This window comes from Taudactylus pleione, unplaced genomic scaffold (assembly GCF_031769625.1).
Source record: "Taudactylus pleione unplaced genomic scaffold, aTauple2 ptg000036l, whole genome shotgun sequence".
NCBI classification, from domain to species: Eukaryota; Metazoa; Chordata; class Amphibia; order Anura; family Myobatrachidae; genus Taudactylus; species Taudactylus pleione.
In genome coordinates this window covers 12,082,370-12,107,069 of record NW_028284438.1, presented here as the reverse complement: position 1 = coordinate 12,107,069, position 24,700 = coordinate 12,082,370, and the positions used below count along the sequence as shown (strand labels likewise).

At 42.1% G+C, this 24,700-nt stretch overlaps 1 long non-coding RNA gene across 3 annotated transcripts in view; it reads right to left on the bottom strand.

The window, feature by feature from the left end:
* Window positions 1-24,700, bottom strand: part of LOC148538836 (uncharacterized) — a 137,534-nt gene that overhangs the window by 36,437 nt on the left and 76,397 nt on the right. For 2 of the 3 annotated variants that reach the window (XR_015871426.1, XR_015871423.1), the window contains one exon: window positions 4,221-4,570. The exons of the other annotated variant lie outside the window; for it this stretch is intronic. This is a non-coding gene — a long non-coding RNA (uncharacterized LOC148538836). Of the gene's footprint in view, window positions 1-4,220; window positions 4,571-24,700 lie in introns of those variants that run through there. 3 annotated transcript variants of the gene reach the window in all.

Here is a 24,700-nt window from a genome sequence, read left to right as displayed (position 1 = left end):
ATACTCCATGTATTGCAGCACCTTCATGTACTCCCCCAGCAGGTTTACAAAGTAAACTAGCGCAAATATGTACATGCCGGTTCACCAAATCTGGTATGAACAACGGGCTCCTTCCGCAACTGCCCCAAAGGTTTTTTTCCTGGATTGAAGCCTTTTTAGCATCAGCCATAATGGTGAACATGTCTACAAACTTGCCTTACCTAGTCCGCTCCTTAATTTTGACCTCAATCCCCTAAGTACAGCTGTGTTTGCACAATGTATCATATCCCCCGCTGTATCCAGGACCATAGCAACCAATACAGTACTAGATCTCTTTAGGCTTCTATGCCTACCCTTAATTTTTTAAGCTAAATACTTCATGAAATTATGGGGCCTATCGGTGGATCTGGAAGAATTTCTATAATCCGCAGAGGAAAAGGGAGAAACGCTGAGAAAAGAGAGAACAACATGCTCACCAGATCCTGCAGAGGAAGGCCCAGTCTTGACTGACTGCCCACTGACGCTTGTCCCTCGGTGCGCGGTGCACCCACCATAACTTGACTCGCCATCTGATCAACCTGGACAGCCAAAGACACTTCCTGTGGAACCCTGGAAGACTCTGAGATAGCAACCTGAGGACTTGAAATGATAACACGTGAGGTGGAAGCATGGGGTGTGACCTCCGTCAGCTGATCAGGATGGTGAACAGTGGTAGCGGGTTGGGAGGAGAGGGGGGGAGGGTGTGGCACGGGAGGCAAAGGAGGGGGGATGTTGTGTAACAGCGCTGACATGTAGTGGCAGCTGTAAAGGCTGGTAAAAACCAGGGGCTAATTGTGAAATGGGATCAGGCAGGGGAAAACCAGAGGCCCATGAAATGGGAGAGGGGCGGCAAATGAAAGGGGGGCGAGGCTGATGCTGCACGGCTGCTGGGAAATAAGGGGACCAACCAGGGTGCAACAATGGGTAAGGACTGGTAATTGCCTGTGTGTGCATATCCTGGCCCGCGCTGCCGACCATTGTCTGCGTGGGGGCGATGGAACTGACTGAAGGTGAGGGGCAGGCTGGGTATTGAGGCCCAGGCGGTGTGCTAAGTGACCTAGGGGAAAAAGGGCACCGCCTGGGCCTCAATACCCAGCCTGACCCTCACCTTCAGTCAGTTCCATTCTCTGCTTCTTCCACTTTCTAAATCATAGTCTTTGGCATCTTTTTTTCCGTCATTCTCCTCTTCTCTGTTATGATCCCCACTCTCAGCGCCTGATAACCCTTATACAGAACCTATGGTGCGGGATGTTTTTCACCATTAACAGCCACCTTTTCCAGAACTACACTGTTCTCTGGTACTCGGATGCAGCCAGTAGTGAATAGTTGTTAACAACTGAGAGTGAGGGAGACTCACAGCTATGCAGTATATTACCGGTAGAGAGTTCCTGGACAGCCAATGATCCGAAAGCAAGGTCCAGTAAATGGAGCCAAGGTCCAACACACTGACTCCAGCAGTAAAAAGTAGAGATGTGTGGGTTCGGTTGTTTTCGCTTTTACTCGGTTATGTTCGGATTTCAAAAACAGCATCACTTTCGCTATCTGGCTCTCACATGTTTTGAATAGCCAATAAGATAAATCTGAACTAATCCTAACTTGTGCTAATTTGGTGAACAGTCAGTTCCATTGCCCCCACACAGACAAAAGATGCCAGGATTGGAAGCAAGGGGGGGTTGGGTGGAAAGGGTCTGCTTGGATAAAGCAACGGGGTGTAAGGACACAGGGGGGACATTGGTTGGAGATGGAAGGGGGGACAATAAAGCAGTAGCTGGAAAGAATAAAGTGGGGCAAAGAAAATGTACTATAAAAACAGTGATACTCAGCCCAGCCTGTTCCAAAACTGGAAAGAAGAAGATGGCTCCTCTTCCAGGCTATTTATAAGAATAGTAGGGTCATTTCCCCTTTCTATCTGCCATAGGCTATTATTTTTGATGGACACAATCCTGGCTACACCCCCTCCTTTCCCTTAACTCTTAATGAAACTAGCAATATTCCATCACTAAACAGGGTGCTTATCTTTCCTCAAACTTATTCAAGTATCGGATATCTAAGTGAGAGTTTTTAGAATTAGAGATGTTGCCCATAGCAACCAATGAGATTCTAGCTATTATCATCTAGAAGGTGCTAGTTAAATGTTAAGTAGAATCTGATTGGTTGCTATGGGCAACATCTCCTCTTCTAAAAACTCTCACTTTAGTAAATTTACCCCCTAGAATCAGAAGAGTTATCAGCTGTTTACTGTTTTGCAGTGCACAAAACATTTATTCAACAAAGCTAAAAACTAACAGTAGTCCCAAACTTCCTACTAAAATCTACGCTATATATATAAAAAAAAAAATAAATAAATAACAAAAATTACATGATGAAAACAAAACTTTTATCAAATGGACAGATCTACTGAGGTACATTAATTTTAGTAAACAAGCCTGATGCAGGATAATGCACATTCAAAGTAATTTCAAAGCAACTGATAGTGGTACACAATATTTCACAACAGATAAAATCTGCCAAGCATTCCATTCTGATTTGTAGAGTTATGCCATCTTCACTTGCTCTACAAATTGAATTAAGAGAGATGCATTTATTTATGCTGGCGTTTTTCTACTAAAAAATGTAAAAAAGCCGAAGCTGTCGCCACTAAAATGATGTTCTCTGTCTATAATGTCTAACAGAGGTTTTAGTTTAATGATCTAGATTTGACATCATAATTATTCATAAGTTTCATTGGAGGCTCACATACCTACTCTCTGCAGGAGGTCTCTGCTTCTTCCAGTTTCTAAATCTCAGTCTTTGGCATCTTTTTTTCCGTCATTCTCCTCTTCTCTGTTATGATCCCCACTCTCAGCACCTGATAACCCTTATACAGAACCTATGGTGCGGGATGTTTTTCACCATTAACTGCCACCTTTTCCAGAACTACACTGTTCTCTGGTACTCGGATGCAGCCAGTAGTGAATAGTTGTTAACAACTGAGAGTGAGGGAGACTCACAGCTATGCAGTATATTACCGGTAGAGAGTTCCTGGACAGCCAATGATCCAAAAGCAAGGTCCAGTAAATGGAGCCAAGGTCCAACACACTGACTCCAGCAGTAAAAAGTAGAGATGTGTGGGTTCGGTTGTTTTCGCTTTTACTCGGTTATGTTCGGATTTCAAAAACAGCATCACATTCGCTATCTGGCTCTCAAATGTTTTGAATAGCCAATAAAATAAATCTGAACTAATCCTAACTTGTGCTAATTTGGTGAACAGAATCAAATAACACTGAACCTGTACATCTCTGATTGAAAGTATACCAAACTTTCATGAACAAAGTTACAGGAGCTAACCTGGTAAACCTTACACCAGCAAGGCAATAATGACAATGAGTGTATTTATGTAGGTCTTGGCCAATCACTTGCTGAGTAGAAACCATGTGAAGTGTTAACTGATCAGCTGCTGGGCAAAAATCATATGATCAAAGAGTGCTGACTGATCAGCTGCTAGGTAAGGAGCAGTGATGAGTCTCTCAGGAGCTGAGAATTCAGCTGCAAATGTGAAATTCTTATTAGCAGCTCCAGAAAGCAAGGTGAGTATGTTTGCTTCGCAACCTCTAGTACACAGAGACACAACACATCAACAACCACCACTGACAACATGGCAATTCTCATTGAAAACTCCATGTTTCTGCAGTCACCAAACCTCTTTCACTTATGTCCACCTTTGGTCTCTCCCACTCACTGTGATGAACACTTGTTTGACCTTGTCTTCACCTGTTTCTGCTCCCTCTTCAGTTTCTCCAACTTAACTTTCCCACTCTCTAACCACAACTTCCTTTCCTTCAGACTCATCTAACCATATGCTCAGCACCAAATCCAAATCCACAGAAACACCGAAATACCGTACTCTTGACTGATTTCCTTCTCATAGTCACTAAAATAATTACTCTCTCTTATGACTACCTCTTATAACATATTGTTATCTCAACCTTTATTGATCCTTACTTCTTAGGATATCCTTTAGAAGAAGTAAGGATTGATAAGGGTTGAGGTAACAATATGTTTAAAAATGGGGCAGACTAGATGGGCCTAGTGGTTCTTATCTGCCGTCAAATTCTATGTATTTTATAGGTGTGACCTGAGGGTTTTGTTGTACAGAGAGGAAACCGCATCAGAGCAGGACAAGGTAGTCATAAGAGAAAGTAATTATTTTAGTGACTATGAGAAGGAAATCAGTAAAGAGCTCTTCTACTGTATAAAGTCTGATAATACACACTTCTAACTAGAGAAAATAAACACTTCTAACTAGAGATCCGAGTAGTATCCGAGTCAGTCCAAAACTAGGAAAAACGTCATCAATCCCACTATGGATTTTCGCGGGTTTTGGATTGCATATACAGTAAGTTCCGCCCTGCAGTGATCAGCGTCATTTACTGCTGAGTTTCCGTGCAGGGAGGGCGGGCTGGTGGGCTGTGTGTGCTGTGCTGTCCATACAGGAATGTGCTGTCCATCCAGGGGTGTGTAGTGCATCCAGGAGTGTGTAGTGCATCCAGGGGCTGTGCTGTCCATCAAGGGGCTATAGATAAAAAAGGCAAGAAAAGAAAAAAAAAATTGTAAAATATAATAAGTAAAAAAAAAAAAGAGTTAAAAAGTAGATTTTATTTGTGCTGTACCCCAGTGTATCCATACAAGTACTGTGATGCTGCAGGCTGTACCCCAAAGTGTATGCTTCCGTACCCCAGTGTATCAATATAAGCATTGTGATGCTGCAGGCCTGTTGGGAAGCCGGCGGAGGTAATCCCGACAGCCGGCTTCCCGACTGTCATATCCCGGCGAGGGTTAAATGACCGACATCTAAATCTAGACGCCTGTTATTTTACCGATGCCGGGAGACCGGCGCCCAGCATTCCGATCGAAGGGATGCCGGGCGCTGCTGCGGACAGCCGCGGGAGGGGGGGTTAAGTTTAGGGCTCCCGGGGGAGATTTAGGGTTAGGCACCCCCCTGGGAGGTTAGGGTTAGGCTAGGGGGAGGAAGGGTTAATGTTAGGCACTCCCGGGGGGGACTTAGGGTTAGGCACCCCCCGGGGGACTTAGGTTTAGGCGGTGGGGAAGGGGGGGTTAGGTTTAGGCTCTTAGAGGGGGGATTAGGGTTAGGCACTGGGTGGGAAGGTTAGGGTTAGGCACCCTAAAGGAGGGTTAGGGTTGGGGGGTTAGAATTAGGTTAGTATATACTTACCTTCGACGATCGGGCAGCTGCAGGCATTTTCCAGGGATTTTGTGTAGCGCTGCTAAAACCGATGGGGAACTTGGAAGAGGTAAGTATAAAAAATATGGGTGCAGGGTGTGCAGTGTAAATACTGTTACAGACACACATACATACTTATACACACACATACTTACATACAGTTACAGACTCCCCCTTTTTTCACTATCACCTTACAGAGTACAGACAGTCAGTGTATTGTGCCCTACAATACACTGGCTGTGTGCACTCTGTAGCAAAGTAGTTCCTCCTTCCCCTCCTCTCTCTCCCATGCTGCTGGCCTGTCACTGAGTGTTGTGTAGCCCCAACCCTTGCTCAGACTTCACCTCCCTTTCAGCCTCCTATAGCACTGCAGTCCTGATGCACTGACTGCAGCTGTAATCATCAATGGCCAGGGAGCCACATGAGAGAGGAGGGCCAGAAGTGACGTGCTCCCATTGCCCCCCCTTATTCCGGCTCTGGCGACCCTATGGGGTGGCGCCCCTGTTTGGTTGCTCCACTGGACTATCCTTGAGCCAGGGGTGTATTAAGAGAGGAAGGGGCCCCTGTGCAGTCTCTGAGGTCCCCTCCTCTCTCTCCGGTGGCCGGCAGTGCACTTAGCGCAGCACCACAGCAGTAGACTCTGGGCATTGCCCATTTTCCTTACTGCACATGCGCAAAACGCCGGGAAAATGGCAGCGGCAGCCATTTTCCAGATCATTTTTCAGGTGCTGACATCACTGAGGTGGGAGTCTGGAGAGGTGAGTATTTCAAATATTGGTACTCTGTGTGCGATGTGGTCTCCCCTGGACCCAGGGGCCCAAGTGCACCGCACACACTGCACCCATTATAGATACGCCCCTGTCTCAACCTAACTTCTCAATGTACTGCCTGATTTGTCTACTCATTTTTGCCTACAAACTACTTGAGTGACTTGTGTACAATCACCTATCTCACTTCCCACTCCATTCACGATTCTTCACAAATCGGGCATTTGCCCCCAAAATTTCACAAAACCTCACGGAAGTAATTAATGACCTTCTTACAGCTAAATCTAAAGGACATTTACTCATACTGATCATCCTGGAATCTTTGCTGCTTATGACACTTTTCATCACTACCCTGCACATCTTTCACTCCATTGCCCTTTATGTGTTCTTTCCTGGTTCATTTCTACTTATCAAACTGCTTGTTTAGTTTCTCTACCTCTGGGATATCCCCCTCCCCACTCCAGCTAATTGTTGGGATCTACAATGCTCTGATTATCTCAATGTACACCTCTATTCTTGGGGAACTAATTTGCCCTTTCAGCCTCCAGTACCATCGCTAACTGACAACACCCTAATCTACTTATCCTTCTTTGACCTCTCCACTTCTTTACTATATTTCACTTAGAGATGTGCAGTTTGGTTCTCCAGGAGTCCACATCCACCCGAATTTCGTGAATCCGGACAGATCTGAGTCGCGGTTTTAATATTTTAGTGGTTCAGAATCCGAATTTTAAATCCGAATTTCAGGTATTCGATTGCAAAAATTACATGATTTTAGCTATTTTTAAAAACTTTTTATCAATTTAAAAAACAAATACAGATCCAAAACAAAAACCAAAACACTTGAGGGTGGTTTTGCAAAACCAAAACACGAAGATTAATCCAGATCCAAAACCAAAACAAGGAATTCACTACATATATGTCCCACAAAGCTCAACATGTCCAAAACAGAGCTTATTATATTCCATCCTCCCAGCAGCACCACCTTCCCGCAAATCTCCCTCTTTCCCAATAAAATAACGAAGCATCATCACTTTGCAAATCCCTACACTGGTTCCCTGTGTCCTCCAGAATCCAATTCCAATGACAATTTTAGCTTTAAATCCCTTGTGGCCAAGAGGGTGGGCACATCACATGCTGTGGCACTAGTCCAGCAGCTGTGGCACTTGGCCACAATGGAGGTTAAGTAGTGGGCAGCAGGTGCTGTAATGGGACTGCAGTACTGAGCACCAGACACAGGATTACAGCAAGGCTAAATGTGTTTATTATAAAGTGTGAACTGAAAGGTTTTCATCCTGATGTTGAGCACCAGGACTGGTATATTTAAGTGCATTGTCAAATAAATGTATTATAACATTTAGGGATATATATACCTGTATATATTATAAGGGCACAGTCCGGCCTTATATTGAAGCTGAATCGAAAAAAAAAAAACTGAATTCTCCCATAAAGAACTCCCGAGGGGGGGCATGGTGTTTAAGGGGCTACACCTCAAAAGCTATTAGAGACACCCAACTGAAATTTGGCATGGATGGGTAGAATTGTCGCTCGGTGCTGCATGCCAAATTTCAGTGAAAAAAAATGAGGATTTGGGACTACTCAAATGTTCCAACTGTCAGTTTTTTCTGACACTCTCAATAAGGACCACTTTTCTGCTGTTCTCTACGGTGGATTTTGGGAAGGCATAGGTCAGGGTACAGGGCGAATTTAGATGGGGTTTGTTTTATTACGTAGCTCTTGGTCCAGGGTAGGTGCTTTTGGGGTTCAGGTATTTGAGAAAGTTACAGCTTTTAAACTATTACCTCACAATTGCACCATTATACAGATAAGAACCTTCAACTTGTTGCGCAGCCTCAGTAGGTGCCTCAAGTGGCTTCACATAGGTGCTCCAAGATGGCTGTCCTTTGTGGGCAGTAGCGGCGGTGGGAGTAGTGGGAAGAAAGCGTGAGTTAGATGCGGCCGGAACCCGGGGAAAGTAGCGGGCGTTAGTTGCAGTGGTGCGGGTTGCAGGCCCCTGGGGAGGTAGTGGTCGTTAGTGGCAGTGCAGTCGGCAGTGGTGAAGGATTCAGGACCCGGGGGGGGTGGTAATGGGTTTTAGTGGCAGACAGATGCAGGCTTGTACAGGAAGATCCGTGATGCCTGCATCAGTGTATAAATAAAACACAGAAGCACGGACAGGATCAGTAAGATCAATCTGTGCTTCTGTGTTTAAAAAAAAATGAAGACCTATGTAAAAAAAAAATGGCGTGCCCCCTCCCCAAAAAGAACAACCAGCCCTGTGCTTTGGAGCCCCAGGACTGGTTGTGCTAAATACAGGGGACAAATGACATAGGGGTCCCCAGTATGAAGCACAACCAGCACCGTGCTTTTCAGAACCAGTCCTATTTGCCAAAATACAGGGGACAAAAGATGTAGGGGTCCCCTGTATTAAGCACAACCAGCACTGGGCTCTGAGCTGGGCCCGGTTCTGGAAATACAGGGTCCCCCTGTTTATCCAGAACCAGCACCGGACTTTTTCTAGCGGGGGGGTAATGCCACAGCTAGGGGAGCCCATGTCCACTTGTCAGCCCAGGCCGGGGATCCCTGGGGGGTTGGGGACCCCCCTCATAAAGGGGTCTCCCTCTCCAGGACACCCCAGGCCTGGACTGATAGCCCGGGGCTATCCCCAGCACCCCTGGCCAGTAGGTGCCGGGTTGACAGTGTTGCATGGTTTATATGAAAGTTAAAATAGTGGGTTTTTTTTAAATATATATATATATATATATACACACATATACACTTTTATTAATCACAGAAGCATGGAAAGTATCTCACTGATCGGTCCATGCACGTGTGTCTTATTGATTTTTTTTTTCAGATGCAAGCCACACGGATCACACTGATATGTGCATACTGTACATCTCTGAATAATTGATTTTACACAGATGCCTGCATCACGGATCTCACTGATCCGTGTGTGCAGTCAGCTATCTTTAGGTCTTGCACGATATGTGCTGGAGTTCCGGGGAGTGTTCAAGGGAAATCGTTCACGATATCGCATCGTGAGCACATCATTCTGTGTGTAGGGGCCTTAAGAAGCAGTTCAGGGTTGGGACCATCAGTGCCAGTGAGCCTTTCTGTCTCCGCTGCTGAACCTGTGCACTGCCCCAGTGCTGCCACAGCTCCGCACCCCCACTGCTGCCCCTGTGCACTGCTCCACTGCTGCCACTGCCCTGCATGTCTTCAGTCGGCCCCCTCAGCCGTTTCTCCCTCTGCACCCCCGAAACACCTCCTGTGTGCTGTCCCATCCACCACCAGCGCTAGTGTACCATTTTGTTGCCCTTCTCCCCTGCAGGTGGCCCGGTTTGCTGCTCTCATCCCTGATGATTAATACATTATAAAAAAGCAATGAAATTCCATAGACAAAAAAACTTACGCTTTCACATATCCCATTAAGGTTTCTTAGACATGATCTGAAATTTCACAAAAACTACAGAATTTCTGCCACTCAAACTTAAAAAAGCAATGAAATTCCATTCATTAAGGTTGACGCCTTAGTGGACGTGTTCCTTGCGCAATACAGATATGGTGTGCCATCACACCCTGTGGATAACTGCAGATTCAGCACATTTACAGAGTGAGATTGCTGTCACTCACAAAATGGTGGAGTTGCTAATTCACAGAATTGTGTGCTCATTGGAATACACACATGCAACTGAGGTCTGAGCAGTTATGTGGCACACACATCCCACTGAGGGCCTACAATCTTCCCATTTGCTCACCACAACAATCCCACTGGGTTCCAACATCCTTCTCACTCCATACATCCATCTCATTCATTATACACATTCAGCTCCCTAATTGCTAAAACGATCATATTCTGTCTATGCATGTACACTATATGCGCCTCCATTGTGCTCTATCTTCCCCAATCCCTACAGTTGAGTGGTCTCCTAACTGCGCTAGTTCTTTATTTTAACTTGTATGGGTGTAAAATGTGTCCAATTACAAGTATAGTGTTGAGGGTGTATTTCTGGCAGTTTTGACTATGTGGAGGATTGAAACATGTGTACGTAATTGTAAACGAGGTAATGCCTTCATACACTACTGGTCAAAAGTTGAAAAACTGTAATTTTTCCAGTTTTTATTGAAATGTCTCAGTGCACTCTGAAATGAAAGCATAGAGCAGATTACCAATGGCAGATTAAAAAATAAATCATTTTGTTTGTTTATAAATTATAGCAATATTTTTGATCCCTCAAAGTAGCCATCTTTTACAGATATAACCCCCCAACACGCTCGTGGCATTTTTTCTACAATGGAAATTAAATATTGTTTGGGAAGTTTTCCCCAACACTGTTGCAGAATTTCCCACAAATGTGTTGTTGGCTGATTTGCTTTCACCCTTCTGTCCAGTCCATCACAAACCAGCTCAATGGAGATAAAGTAGGGAGACTGTGTTGGTCATTCCATGATTTGAAGTCTAACGTCTTGTTCTTTTTCCCAGAGGTACTTCTGAAATAGCCTGGAGGTATGTTTTGGGTTAATATCTTCCTGCAGAATGGACCCTTAACAAGAGCCGTAACTAGGGTAATGCAACCAGTGCCATGGCACATGGCACCGCAGGGCAGGAGGGCACCGTTTGGGCCTGTCAATTTTTCTATTTATTATTCTCACTTGAAGCTTCCTCTTCTTTTATCCCCAGCATCTCCTGGCCTCCCCAACTCTTCCCTGGCCCTTCCCCATGAGGCCATGGCCCTTTTTCAGGTGCACTATCCTACAGTATGTCCCTATAAAAAAAATTGGGATGGGGGGGTGCCAATGCTCTCTCTGGCACAGGGCACCAAAAAGTCTAGTTACAGCTCTGCCCTTAACCAACTAGATATAAACTAGAGGTTATTGCATGTCGATGCAAAATGCTGTAGTAGTCCAGGGTGCCAGTAGGTTTTATGGACTGATTCATCAGTCCATAAAACCTACTTATAACTTCAGTAGTCCACTAGTAGTCAGTAGTCCACTAGTGTTGCTTCAGTAGTCCACTAGTGTTGCTTCAGAGCCCGGGCAAGACTCATTTTCATTGCTGCAGAACAGTTGTACATTCTTGACTTTTTCCATGAAAAGGGCCTTTATTTTTATAATTCTGAAATTTACATTATTTTTCAGTTTTTACTAATCTACATTTTTTTTACTCTCTAGAAGTTTACTGCTTACCTTTGTACAATTTTAGTGTATTCACTGGACTTGACTTGCTTCAGTGTCAATACAAACTAAAAAAAAGTGTTCTAAAATATAGCTGAATAAACCCGTCCTACAAAATTAATATTAAAGCCAAACTCTGTGCATTTATGCACTAATCCTAACAAGGAACTATTTCAAACCACCTAGCTCCTTACAAATGTTTTCATCCCCCCACTGAAGTCACCTTCTTATGTCAACCATAAAAATGGGCAAATTCAAAACTTACTGTACATGACATTTCTTTGCTAGATTGCCCTTAAACACACCTGTGCATTTATGCACTAATCCTAACAAGGAACTATTTCAAACCACCTAGCTCCTTACAAATGTTTTCATCCCCCCACTGAAGTCACCTTCTTATGTCAACCATAAAAATGGGCAAATTCAAAACTTACTGTACATGACATTTCTTTGCTAGATTGCCCTTATACACACCTGTAAATTACACTGTCACCTAATCTCTATTTCATATATGACACTTGTTCCTGCAATCTATGTTACCATCAGTATCCATCTAATAAATGGTGCCTGGAAAATGTATCTGGCATTATTCTTTTATTCACATACTGTAGCCTAAATGAATGTGAGCCACACCACAGAAAAAAAATATACTAGTAAACCATAAAGTAATACAAAGATGACAACATGGTCATCCCTCCTGTTCAATACATAGTTTCATATTAAGGGTATGATAAATCGGAAGCTGAATAGTCACCGGTTCTAATTCCACTCCCTCCCTGACCCTCCCTGTTTGGTGCCTACCCCTAACCTCCCATCCTAGTACCTAACCCTAACCTCCTCCCGGTGGTGCCTAACCCCCTAACCCCCCTTCCCGCACCCTAACCCCCCCGGGGGTGCCTAAACCTAACACACCCAACCCTGGGGCCAGAGCTGTACTTACCAGTGTCCAGACATTCGACATTCCGACGTTTGGTATGCCGACGCCGGTATCCTCATGTCCTTCGGGATATCAGAGTCTGTATTTTTGGTGGCCAGCATCCCGTCCGCCGGCCATTTAACTACATCCCAGTTTCACTACCTTTGGCATTATTCACTCTATTACAGCCAGCAATCTTAAATAGACCAGTCTCTATCAATATTTGCTTATTTCTTCTTGCAAAATTGTTGAAGCTGGGTCAATTTTTAATAGACATTGATGGACATGGATTAATGAATCTGAATTCTTCACATAGATTTTCAATGAGGTTAAGGTCATGACTCTGATATACAGTAGTAATGTCACTATCATTCTATTTCGCACCAGGTCATAGTCTATTATTTTGACTTCTAATGGATCTTTCACATATGATATAAAAAAAAAAAGAAAAGTCTACCAGACTGGCCTATAAAAGGAGATCAGGTACTGCAGTACTATTTCTGTACAAGTATGACAAAAGCTAAGAGCTTAAAGAACAACCTGTATTCATTCAGATCATACGAATATTCAAAGTAGCACATGTTATTTCAGAAGACAAGTGGGTAGAAGCTTGTATAAGATGATAGCGCTACACATAAAGAGTGCCCAAACAAAGAGTATTTCTCTCTTCTCTTTCCTATGTGTAGCATTGTACATTACTGACTCTGGGTGCACCACCATCGACATCATGTAAAATCCCAGGTTGAAATTCTATTACAAATAATTGTTGTTTTTTTGCAATATTCTTACAACATAAGGTCCTGTGACATTAAAACATAAGATCCTGTGCGGAATCACCTCTCTGGTTTTTGATAAAAGATGTGTACAGGGTGTTGCATGTCTTAAGCTCCGTACACATGGAGCGGTCAGACAGATCAGACAACGATAAAGATATCATTATCTGATCGTCCTGCATGTGCTGAATGTTCAATATCGAACATTCAGCACAAGCACCAACCCCCAAACGGCTATAACGTATAGTAATCAGGCTAACCTGGTTGATATCGACCAGGTTGGCCTGCATGCACGGGCGATGGTCGCATCGACTGTCGTTTGGGGGTTAGGGCCCAAAAACAGGACGATATGAAAGATACCGATATGATCGATATCATTATCATTCATATCGTCCTGTTTAATTGTACCGTGTGTACATTAGTCTGCCCTCACTAAAGATAGGGGAATTATGGGAAGAAGGCACCCTTTTAGTGTCAAATGATAGATTACCAACAGTTTTCTTTGCTTTTATGTAAGTGTTTTCATCCCACACCTATGTAAAACAGATGATTACCTTTATACTGTACATGCTAATATGACCAAATTAGGAATATAACAATTGTATACAGGAGAATTAATGTATAAATTAAAATTTTACATCAAAGACCTCGTTAACTGAACATTTTGCAAGTTTGTGAGCAGAGAACATGCAGCCTTATTTCTAAAACTAGAGTTGGAGTGGCTATTATTACTTTTGTATTCTTCTTATATTAAAGTTCTCTGAGGTAATTTTGAAATGTGTTCTGATGATTTCATGCCTTTTTGATGATTAAGTGAAGCTTCAGAATGGGAATATAATGATCTTACTTTATATAATTCTCTTCTCTTGCAATCACGGCAGAGTAGGGCTAGCTGTGGTTTAATGGCACTTCAAAGTTGTGAATGCCTTACTTCAAAATTTCCTCATGTCACACACAACAAATAAAGGTCATTTTTCCATCATACCTCAATGCATTTTAAGTGGTATGAATGATTTAGAATACCAAACTGTTATTGAATACATTTTTTTTGCAGCATTTCACTCTTTATTCTCTACATCATCAATTATATAGATATTTTTTTTTCATAAAAATGAGCAGGCATTAAATGGGGCATACAGGGTGCACAGAACAATTTTGCAATGAAGTGTGCTCCAACCATACAAATGCTGAGATTACTTTATACTACCAGTGGACTAATTGCATATTGAGACACAATGTTGTTGATGCTCCAGGAAAATTCCATCTACTGAGGCATTCGATTTAAAAGAGTCATAATTTACATGTCTGATGCATAAGGCAAAACATCTTGCATCTACTGTAGGTTGTCTGCCTTAAAAAACGCTGAGGAGCACATTTCCTTTCCCACTTGACAGCAGCCGCTTCAATCTAGAATGTGCATTAATATGTGGTACTGTGGAAACATTTTTAAGAGTTGATCTGTGCAAAATGTACATACACATCACATTAATGGCCAACCTTCCATGCACTTAGCAATGCCCCAAACAATTTAACATTCTTTTTTGTTTTTATACAAAATAAATCATGAAATGGACAGCATATTGTACTGTTTTTATTGTTTGTCTCTTATGCATAAGTGAAGATTTCAATTGTATGGGAGAGCACCAAGAATTGCACTGAAGACTACCAGTGGTCTAGTCTCATACAGTCATGTTAATGGGGCCTGTTCTGTAGACAAATGCACTGTGCCATAAGGATTAAAGGGATGAGCAACTCATTACTTAATTAAGGGATCGCCTATGATTCTGGAATAAAAGTGCTCAATTTAATTTACAACATAGGAAGGTTTTTTTCCCTTTGGGAGAATTACCTAATGTGATTAATTGAATAGAATTGCACAAAGTCAGGTATAGTTCTTATGAGATTAATCTCATATAAATTAATAACAAACACTGAAAATTGCCCATGTAGCACTAGCCAAGAGATAACTGCAAGATTGTTGGAGCAAATAAAAATAGAAGCAGCACTCAGCAGTTTCAGCTACAGGACAAGTTCTGTTAAAAAATGCATAAGGAAGTTAGGGCAGAAGTTCCCAAACCTGGTCCTCAAGGCACCCCAACAGTTCAGGTTTTAGAGATAACCATGGTTGAGCACAGGTGGTTTAATCAAATTGACTGAGGTATTAATTAAGTCACCTGTGGTCAAGCATGGATAACCTTAAGGCCTGGACTGTTAGGGTGCCTTGAGAACAGAGTTTGGAAACCTCTGATTTAGGACAAACTGACCTGTGCTCAAAACATGTCAAACTCTCCAGCTCACAAATAGGTTACTGTAGGAACAATCTGGTTAAATATTTGCTTTCCATTAAGTAATAATAATAATAATAATTTGTAAGTCACGTTATAATCAATTGTGGGATATGAACTCAATTAATCTAGTTTATTATTTATTTTTATCTGCATATATCTAATTATGTGCATGATAAAAAATATTAAATTAGCCTAGAAAATGATGATCCCCCACTACCTGATAATAAGAATTATATTGCTACATGTATAATCAGATTGAACAATCAATATTAATTCCTCTCTTCACTGAAGATGTTATCAGACTTACATTGCTCTGCATGAGTAAGATCTCAGTTAAAACTTACAGAACCAGAGCGTGTCACACCTTTACCCTCCACAAATGCAAACAGCAATATTTGAATAAGCTTCAAGTGGAAGAAGTATGTCACTTTAATGGGTACTGGCCACAGAGCTTTCTTCCTCCCATAAATCTGAAATGGTGGCTATCAGTGTCTGCCTACACCTCAATACGATGCCTCTTGCAGCAACCAGGTACATGAAAGCTCACTGTTATATGCACAATGTGACAAGTTATATCAGGGGCACCAAGGGGCCCAGGTATTGAAGCAGGGTGTGGTCATGCCTCCATAGAATTGGTCACCTAAGTACTGGGGCCTGAGAGATCTCCTGATGGCCATGAGCTTTACATTCAATAAAGGCTGCCAAGTGTCCCTTTGCTCTCATTAACTACTAAGGTATCATTTAGTAGTATTTTGCATGGGTCTGTGTGCACAGCACACCTTGCAACCTCTATAGATACAGTATTACACTGGATTGAAGACTGAAAGTAGGTAGTGTTTCATATGTGTAGTTTCCTGGCATGTACATGTACAATACTACATATCCAAACTGTTCATTCACTATTACTGCATACTTGCCTACTTTTGAAAAAGCATTTCAGGAAGATTGTGAAAGCAGCACCTATGCGCGTACTGTAAAGTGGACGTGTACTGCTACATCTGAGGGGCGTGACATATAATTGATTTACACTCAATTATAAATGAGCCCCAAAGCAGTTAGTAAGATCCACTTGTTGATGAAATATTAAATACAGTACACTGATACTTTTCAGAATATGCATGTAGCCATAGGGATCATTGTGCCTTATACTCAATGCAGGGAAATGATACTAATGATCTCATTTAAATGTATATATTGGTGAGGATTTTTTTACATAACAGCTTCATAATGGGGGTAAGGTACAATCAGGGAGATTGCTAGACTCTTCAGGGAGTCAGGGAGATTGCTGCTATTTCAGGGAGTCTCCCTGACAATCAGGGAGAGTTGGCAAGTATGTATTACTGTTATGCACTCAATGAAGCCTTTACGCAAAATAAAAACTACATGTCCACATTTTGGCATATTATACATTGTCATTGATTAGAGTGACCGAAAAGCTCTGCACAGCATACATAAAAAAGGCCATCCAAGACAGACAAAATAATTGCAGTCGGAAAAAACAAGTGGGACGAAGATCTTGTGAGATCTTACAATATACTGGGTAAAGAGCAGAGCAGGGATAAGAGTATTACTCAGTGTCGAGATTGGGGCAGTAGTGACAGTGTACCATTGTGAGTATTACAAAAAGGAGTATGGAAGTCTTCAGTAATGATTTGTATTGTCAGATAGTGTTTTAAAATCTGAGGGCTTGAGCAGAGTCTGACGAAGCATAATATGGATTTTTTTTAATTATTTAATTTATTTAGATGTAGCTGCTTGGGTGTAGTCTTGCTACTGGCAGCGAAAATGTAAAAAAAAAAATATTAAATTTATTTATTGGCATTGTAGCCATGCAATACTCAGTATATTTATATAAATAAATATATTCAAGATTCAAAATACACAAACAAAGCACATTCTTGAATCTGAAACTTTTTCATTTTGATATTTGAAACCTTTTACTCTTGTCAATAGGTAGCATTACAATCAGAATATAAAGTATTAACTCAACAGTAATTAACAGGCTATGTGTGCATGCATGTGATCAGGACAGCTGAAGTTGAGAGACTAAAGAAATATGGTCATTATAATGTATTGTTTCACTGTTCCATTATTCATGTGTGTGATTTAGAAAAAGGGTCAATGAGCTTTCTGCACTCAGCGGTAAGGACACCAGTGACTGCATCTGAACATTCTGTACAGACAGACTTGTTCGTCTGGGTTATCTGGCTCTATGAATATAACAAATACTATAATAAATGCAGAGCCATGCCTGTAATCCACAGGTAAATATAACAACTGTTTATAATAAGAATTTAATTGATGGCCTTAATCTATTGTTGTTAATATCTGATAAATATATTATACATAAAAATGTCCTTTAACATTTGCTTAAATTATTTGTGCATTCTCTATTGTACTAATTTGGTCTTCACATATTAAATAAAATGTTTTATGGAGATATGCCATCACTTAATTTGTATTTAAATGTACGCAATGTTTCCAATTGTCAGAAAAAAAAAATACTTATAGGAAATATCTTATAATGAGTGACCCACAGTTATATTTCATGCCTCTAACTCTATTAAATGAAACATTTTGTGTGTGTCACTTGTGGTTGTAAAACATCTCCTCTACACATTGCAAACTAATAAATTATGTATTTTTTAACCATATTTTGTTATTATTTTTCAATTCCCCTCTTTCCTTTTATTTAAATTTTTTAATACAGTTTAATTAGTATATAAAATTAAAGATATATAAAATAATGCATTATTAATTTATACTATTACAGTGCATCATGAAGCTGGATCGAAGATGTAATTTGTGTCTCTGTCGAAAAATGTTAATAACCTGTGACCTATATTCAGAAGATGAGGGGGCATTAACATACTCCAAGCAATGACTTTCAGATTTAGGTTTTATGTAAACTACACTAGTTGATTCACAGCTTTATTCTGTACTTTAATTTATTGTATAAATGACAAGTCCACTTTAATATATAACCCTATTTACTCATAATCTAGGACTGTGCTATGCTAATCTAGATGCGATCGCTTTTGTTAATTAATGAATTTCCCTTGGGCATTATATTAGCCACAGGCCTGGCATGAAAAATAAATGAATTAAAAGATTTCGGTCATCAATCACTTGTAAGTATTTTATCAAGAATTATCCATCTTTCAGTGTCAGTGTGGCCTCCTTCTTGTCATTTAGGCAATCATTATTCTAAGAATTCTAGGCTGGTTTTTTTTTTTTCAAATAAATTTTATTTTAATGAATTAAACAAATTGTGCCAGCCACAGCTGCTGGGAGCTTGCGCTTTAAATGTATTCAATGTTTTTGAATTGTGATTTTTTTTTTTTATTTAACCACACCTTATACCTTATTTTATCACTTACATTTCTTAAACTATATCAAGAAGGTGACAGTTAACTGTGCCAGTGCAATGCTCAAAATCTACATAAAGCATTTAGGGCCTGATTCAGAGGAACATACAGAAGCGCACACCGTAGCATCTATTGGTGGTCGCCCATCTGCAGTTTTATGCAAATGTTGCTACAACCTTCTTCCCTTGTGTACATCTATGTGTACAAATGTGTAATGACTGAGACACCCACTCTCAGTGCCCATACACGCACTAATACCAACTGGTGCTTCATTAGACACCACCATTGATGGCACCATGCACCACTTGCATTGATTGTCCACACAGGAAAAAATAAAACACACATATATAAATTGCCCCTACAGGAAAAAAAATAAACACACAATATAATTAATTGTCCCAAAAGGAAAAAAAAATAAAACATTTATAATTTTTTTTACCTCCACCCCCCCCCCAGAAATTCAAGTGATTTCATCGGTTTGTCAAAGATGACTGCAGAGAAAATAGCAGGGGGGGGGGGCCGCAGTGTGACCCAGTCAGACCAGTGACCAGTCATCCGATGCCTCCCTCACCCTCAGACCACAGAGACACCAGAATGCAGCAGCAGAGGAAGATAATCTGATTCCCTGTGCAAACAACCGGTGTGCAGCTTAATTCTCACTAGTGATCACTTAACTATTAAAATTACATGTATTACAAAAACAAATGTTGCTCCCACAGTTGGGATAAATACAAAGTGTTCAACCTTATTTTTTGATGTAGTGCCTGTGGCTGGCAACTGTGGAACAGGTCTAGCTGAAAAGCTTCATCATGGAAACTTGTATCCTCATTTGAATGAATTTCTGACCCAATTGATTTGCACTATGAGAAGTGGTCTATCTTGTGTCTTTGAGGTACTACGAAATCTGTGGATAAAGTGTTTTTTTGATAGAAAGGAATTCCATGATTAACTTCTTGAACCATCCCCGACAGAGTGTTTTATGATAACAAAAAATCTTTTGGTTTTGACTCTGAACATTTTAATAAGAAATTTGATAAATAGGGTTGAACACTTGTATTTATCCCAATTGTGGTAGCGCTTGTTCCAGAATTCAGCAGTAGCCTCAGTGTCTCAGTCAGTGGCTGCATCTGCACTGTACGCGAATGGAGTGTTGTGCGTCTGGGTGACCTGTGATGTCATGCCACCGCCTATAAGTCACACCTGGCCTGGGCTGCGTCTGAGCCACCCAGAATAGCTCAGTGCTGCACGGACCAGAAACTTGCATCATGGCAGGCTCAGCCATGATGGCTGTAAAGAGGTTGCATACTCCAGAGGATGCGGTGGGCATAGCGGCCCCCACATTGGTTCTGGGTTCCGGTGGCTCCACTGCGCTCCCCAGAGCTGGATTAAGGCTTTGGGGGGCCTGGGGCACTTAATGCTTGGGGGCCCTAAAGAGCATCATTTGGGACACAGGGATCATGTTCTCGTGCGCAAGCCTTTGGTGCGCACATGAAAAGGGGGTATGGCCACACATCACGCGCCCAATTCATGTCACACTGGAGGTGTGTAAATCCCTCCCTACCTTTCCCCCCAAAATGCAGGACAGTCCTGCCAAAATTGGAGTTGTTGAGGGGGTATGCATATATAAATACATAGAGCAGGATGTATCGAGCATTACATTTTGTATGCAAATCATACTGACACTTACCGTATGTATATACACATACAGTCACATATATATGCAAATACATAGTTATACACAAGCACACATATATACTGTCACGCACATACATAGTCACATACATACACTTATTCACACAGTCACACACTAATACACACACATACATAGAGTCACACGCTCTATGTATGCAGTCATGCATTATTACACACACATATTTTATATGTATATATATATATATATATATATATATATATAAAACAAAGACAGCAATGGGTAAATCACACACATCTCCAATAAAAAAAAAAAATCGGGTGCTGTAATCACATAATCCACTAATATTGTAGCATTATCCTCAGATGAGCGAAAAGAGACCAGCACACCACCTTTAAGAAAAAAATCAAGTTTCTTTAGTATACAAGTGCAATCCAATACAGAGCCATAATTTTGCTTAATATAATGGCTAATATCACAGACACATTGTATGACGGTTTGATACTATATAAAAAGCACTAATCCATGGCACTCACCATTCCTAGATTTGGGGTGCAACATGGTATGTGACCGCATTGTTTAAATAGAAATCACAGGGGCTCTGCACTCACCATAATAACTAACAATAATAATAATAAACATAATGCAGTAAAGTGGGGTCCCGTGACGGGGGTTGCAAGCTTAAATGCATTGATCAATTCAAGAACCAAAACCCCACTGTTTATTATTATTAGTTATTATGGTGAGTGCAGAGCCCCTGTGATTTCTATAATATATATATATATATATATACATACATATATACATATATATACATACACACACACATACACATATACACAGTCACAAACACACTTACACACTTCCCCACAAATATAGACACACATACATAAATACAGTCACAGACATATATACACACACACTTATACATACATATATAAAAAGTCACAGACACAGTCACACACCTGCAGTATACACACACTTATACATACACACAGACTCACTTACACAGTCACACACACAAACTACATCAAATAAAGTTACAGACACACATACATACACACACATTAATTTATACATACTGTGACAAGAATCACATAGACTGGGTAAAATCCATCATCAGCTTTATTTCTCACCACAGGCAGGTACACAGGATATGGCAGTGTCACAGGCAAGATGTTACACAAACTCTTCCAAACAGCAATATTTTCTTCAGTGGACTCGTAGGTCCAGGATCCCTAACACTAGTCACCCCCTGGCCAATTACCTGGGCGACTATCTCACCATCAGGATCAGTTTCCCCAGTGTCTCTGCAGCTCTTAAACCAGCCTCACACAGGTGTCTGTAATCAGCTGCCTTTCCAGACTCTGATTGAGGCAACACTTGAACTGGACATGACATTCCTAATGTCTTTTCTCTGCCAAACCTGGGAGTCCTGGATATTCCACATTTACTTCATATGGAATTATGCTGACAATGTCACACTCCACCCCCCTTAGCTTCAACCACCCTGGTGAAGCTAAAACACTTTCAGGCGAACTATCTGCCTCGCCCACATCTATTTGTGCCATCCGTCCGGGTACACAGCTCTCTACCATTTTCCACAATTCGCCATCCTCACCCTCTTCCTTCTCTAGCTTCACCATAGGGTTGCTTGGAGGATAGGGCCCAACAAACTTCCTGGAAAGGGCATCAGCACTGAGGTGCTGTTTCCCCGGATGATGCTGCACCTCAAACTTAAATGGCTGCAAAGACAAAAACCAGCGAGTTATACGAGCAATCACTTCTTTGTTCATGTGCACACAATGTAAAGGGGCATGATCTGTAACCAACAAAACCCCCCGCCCCAACAAGTTCATTGGCCCAGTTCATTGGCCCGTCCTGCAAATTCGGCAAAGTGACGGCATGGCAGGCGAATGCACGGCAAGGCATAAGCACACACACTATATCCTGCCGTGTGATCGCTTTGTGTATGCAGATGCCCACCAGCCTGTCTTAAGAGGCCCACTTGCGCACGTCATCTCCAGAAAGTGTATGTAACCAACGGTACATCAGGTACCATCGGATGCATGCGCAGCGCTTGAGGTTGACTATACCCTACCTCAAGCACTGCAAGCACTTCAGTGTGAAATACTAACAGGTGACGTGTACTATGACGCTGCCTGTTAATTATGCATGCCTCTGAAATGGCGTTTTTTCAATCAGGCATGCCTGTGTTCACATCTACACTCCCCCGTTTCTAGTGGCTTATCCTGTCACTCACTCTGGTGGGCTGCCTATGCTCGGAAAGCAAACGCTTCCTGATCTTTCGCAGTTGTTCGCGCACGCGCACTGCGATGCATACGCATGTGCACAATGCAAACCATCGGCAGCTACAAATGAACGCTTCTTAGTGTCCGGGTCTGAATCAGCTCCTCAGTTAATGGTGCCACCCTAGTGGCAAAATCACAAATGAATCTGAGGTAGTAACCTACTAGGCCAAGGAATTTTCTGAGCTGGGATTTACATTTGGGTTTAGGCCATGTGAGGTCCGTCTCCACCTTACTGGGCTGATTGTTTACCTGCTCTCTGCCTACAATATATCTCAAAGATTTTGCCTCCACCAATCCAATGGCACACTTCTCAGAATTAGCAGTAAACTCATGTGCCCATAAAGATTGCAACACTGCTTCTACTCTTGGAAGGTGTGTCTCCCAGTCGGGGCTAAAGATGACTATGTCATCTAGATATGCTGCTGCATATTCCTTGTGAGGTCACAGCAACATGTTCATAGCCCTATGGAAGGTGGCCGGAGCCCCATGCAGACCAAACTGCAGCATTTTATACTGAAACAAACCTTCTGGGGTAGAGAAGGCTGTTCTGGCCTTAGCAGTCTCAGTTAAAGGAATCTGTCAATACCCTTTTGTCAAATCTAGGGTGGTGAGATACTGGCTGTTTGCTAAATTCTCCACCAGCTCATCCACCCGGGGCATCAGATAGGAATCAAACTGTGACACTTTATTTAATTTGAGAACATCATTGCATAATCTTAAAGCACCTGAAGGCTTAGGCACTAAAACTATGGGATTATTCCATTCGCTATTTGATTCCTCTATGACCCCCTAAGCGCAGCATTTCCTCTACTTCCTGTTTAACCGCTGCCCGCTTTGCCTCGGGTATACGGTATGGCCTCTGTTTTATTACCACCCCGGGAGGAGTAACTATATCATGCTGGATAATTTGGGTTTTTCCCGGAATGGCAGAGAACACATCTTGGTGCCGTGCTACTAAACTCACCGCCTGCTGTGTCTGGCGGGGATTAAGGGTAATTTCAATGGGTACCTGGCATTCCAGGGATTTACAAGGTTTTAACAGGTTTACATGGTAGATTTGCACTTCTTTCCTTCTACCCTCCTGTCGAACCTTATAATTAACAGGTTCCACTGCCTCTATAACTTCATAAGGGCCTCGCCACTGGGCATACATTTTGCTTTCAGTGGGGGGTACCAGAACCAGTACCTTGTCTCCTGATTTAAAAGACTGATTAACCGTTGTCACGTAATATAAACGTTTTTGCTGCTGTTGTGCCCTATCCATGTGCTCATTCATGAGTGGGGCAATTTGCCTTAAATGGCCATACAATTGGTTCACAAACTGTTGGCATGACTGTTGTTCCCACCCTTCTTTCAACAGATCTAAAATCCCTCTAGGTTGCCTCCCATAGAGGAGTTCAAAGGGACTAAGGAGCTGATTCAGACCTGGTCGCTAGATGCATTTACTCGTTCTCAGCATATACAAATTCGGCTAAGTGACGGTGCGGGCGGCGAACGCACGGCAAGGCAAAAGCACGCCTACTATGTCCTGGTGTGCGATCGCTTTGTGTATGCCGACACCCACTTGCGCACGTCATTTCCAGGAAGTGTATGCAACCATTGGTACATCTGGTACCATCGGAAGCGAATGCAGTGCTTGAGGTAGACTATATCCTACCTCAAGTACTGCGATCACTTCAGTGTGAAATACAACTAGGTGACGTGTACTATGACACTGCCTGTTAATTATGCACGCCTCTGAAACGGCATTATTTCGGTCAGGCATGCCTGTGTTCACATCTACACTCCCCCGTTTCTAGTGGCCAGCCTCTACCACCCACAAATGGCTTCTCCTGTCACTCACTCTGCTAGCTAGGCTGTCTATGCTCGGCGAGCAAACGCTTCTTGATCTTTCGCACTGGTATGTGCACTGTGATGCATACGCATGCGCAGAATGCGAAAATCGGCCAGCTAAGAGCGAACGCTTCTTAGCGTCCAGATCTGAATCGGGCCCTAAATCCCGTAGAGGATTGGGGTACCTCTCGCACTGCAAACATTAAATAGGGTAGGAGTAAGTCCCAATCTCGCTTTTTCTCAGACACCTCCCTTTTTATCATTTGTTTAAGGGTCTGGTTAAAGCATTCAATAAGCCCATCTGTTTGCGGGTGGTAAACTGTGGTAGTAATCGTACCCACTTTTAACAGTCGGCACATTAGTTTAGAGACAAAA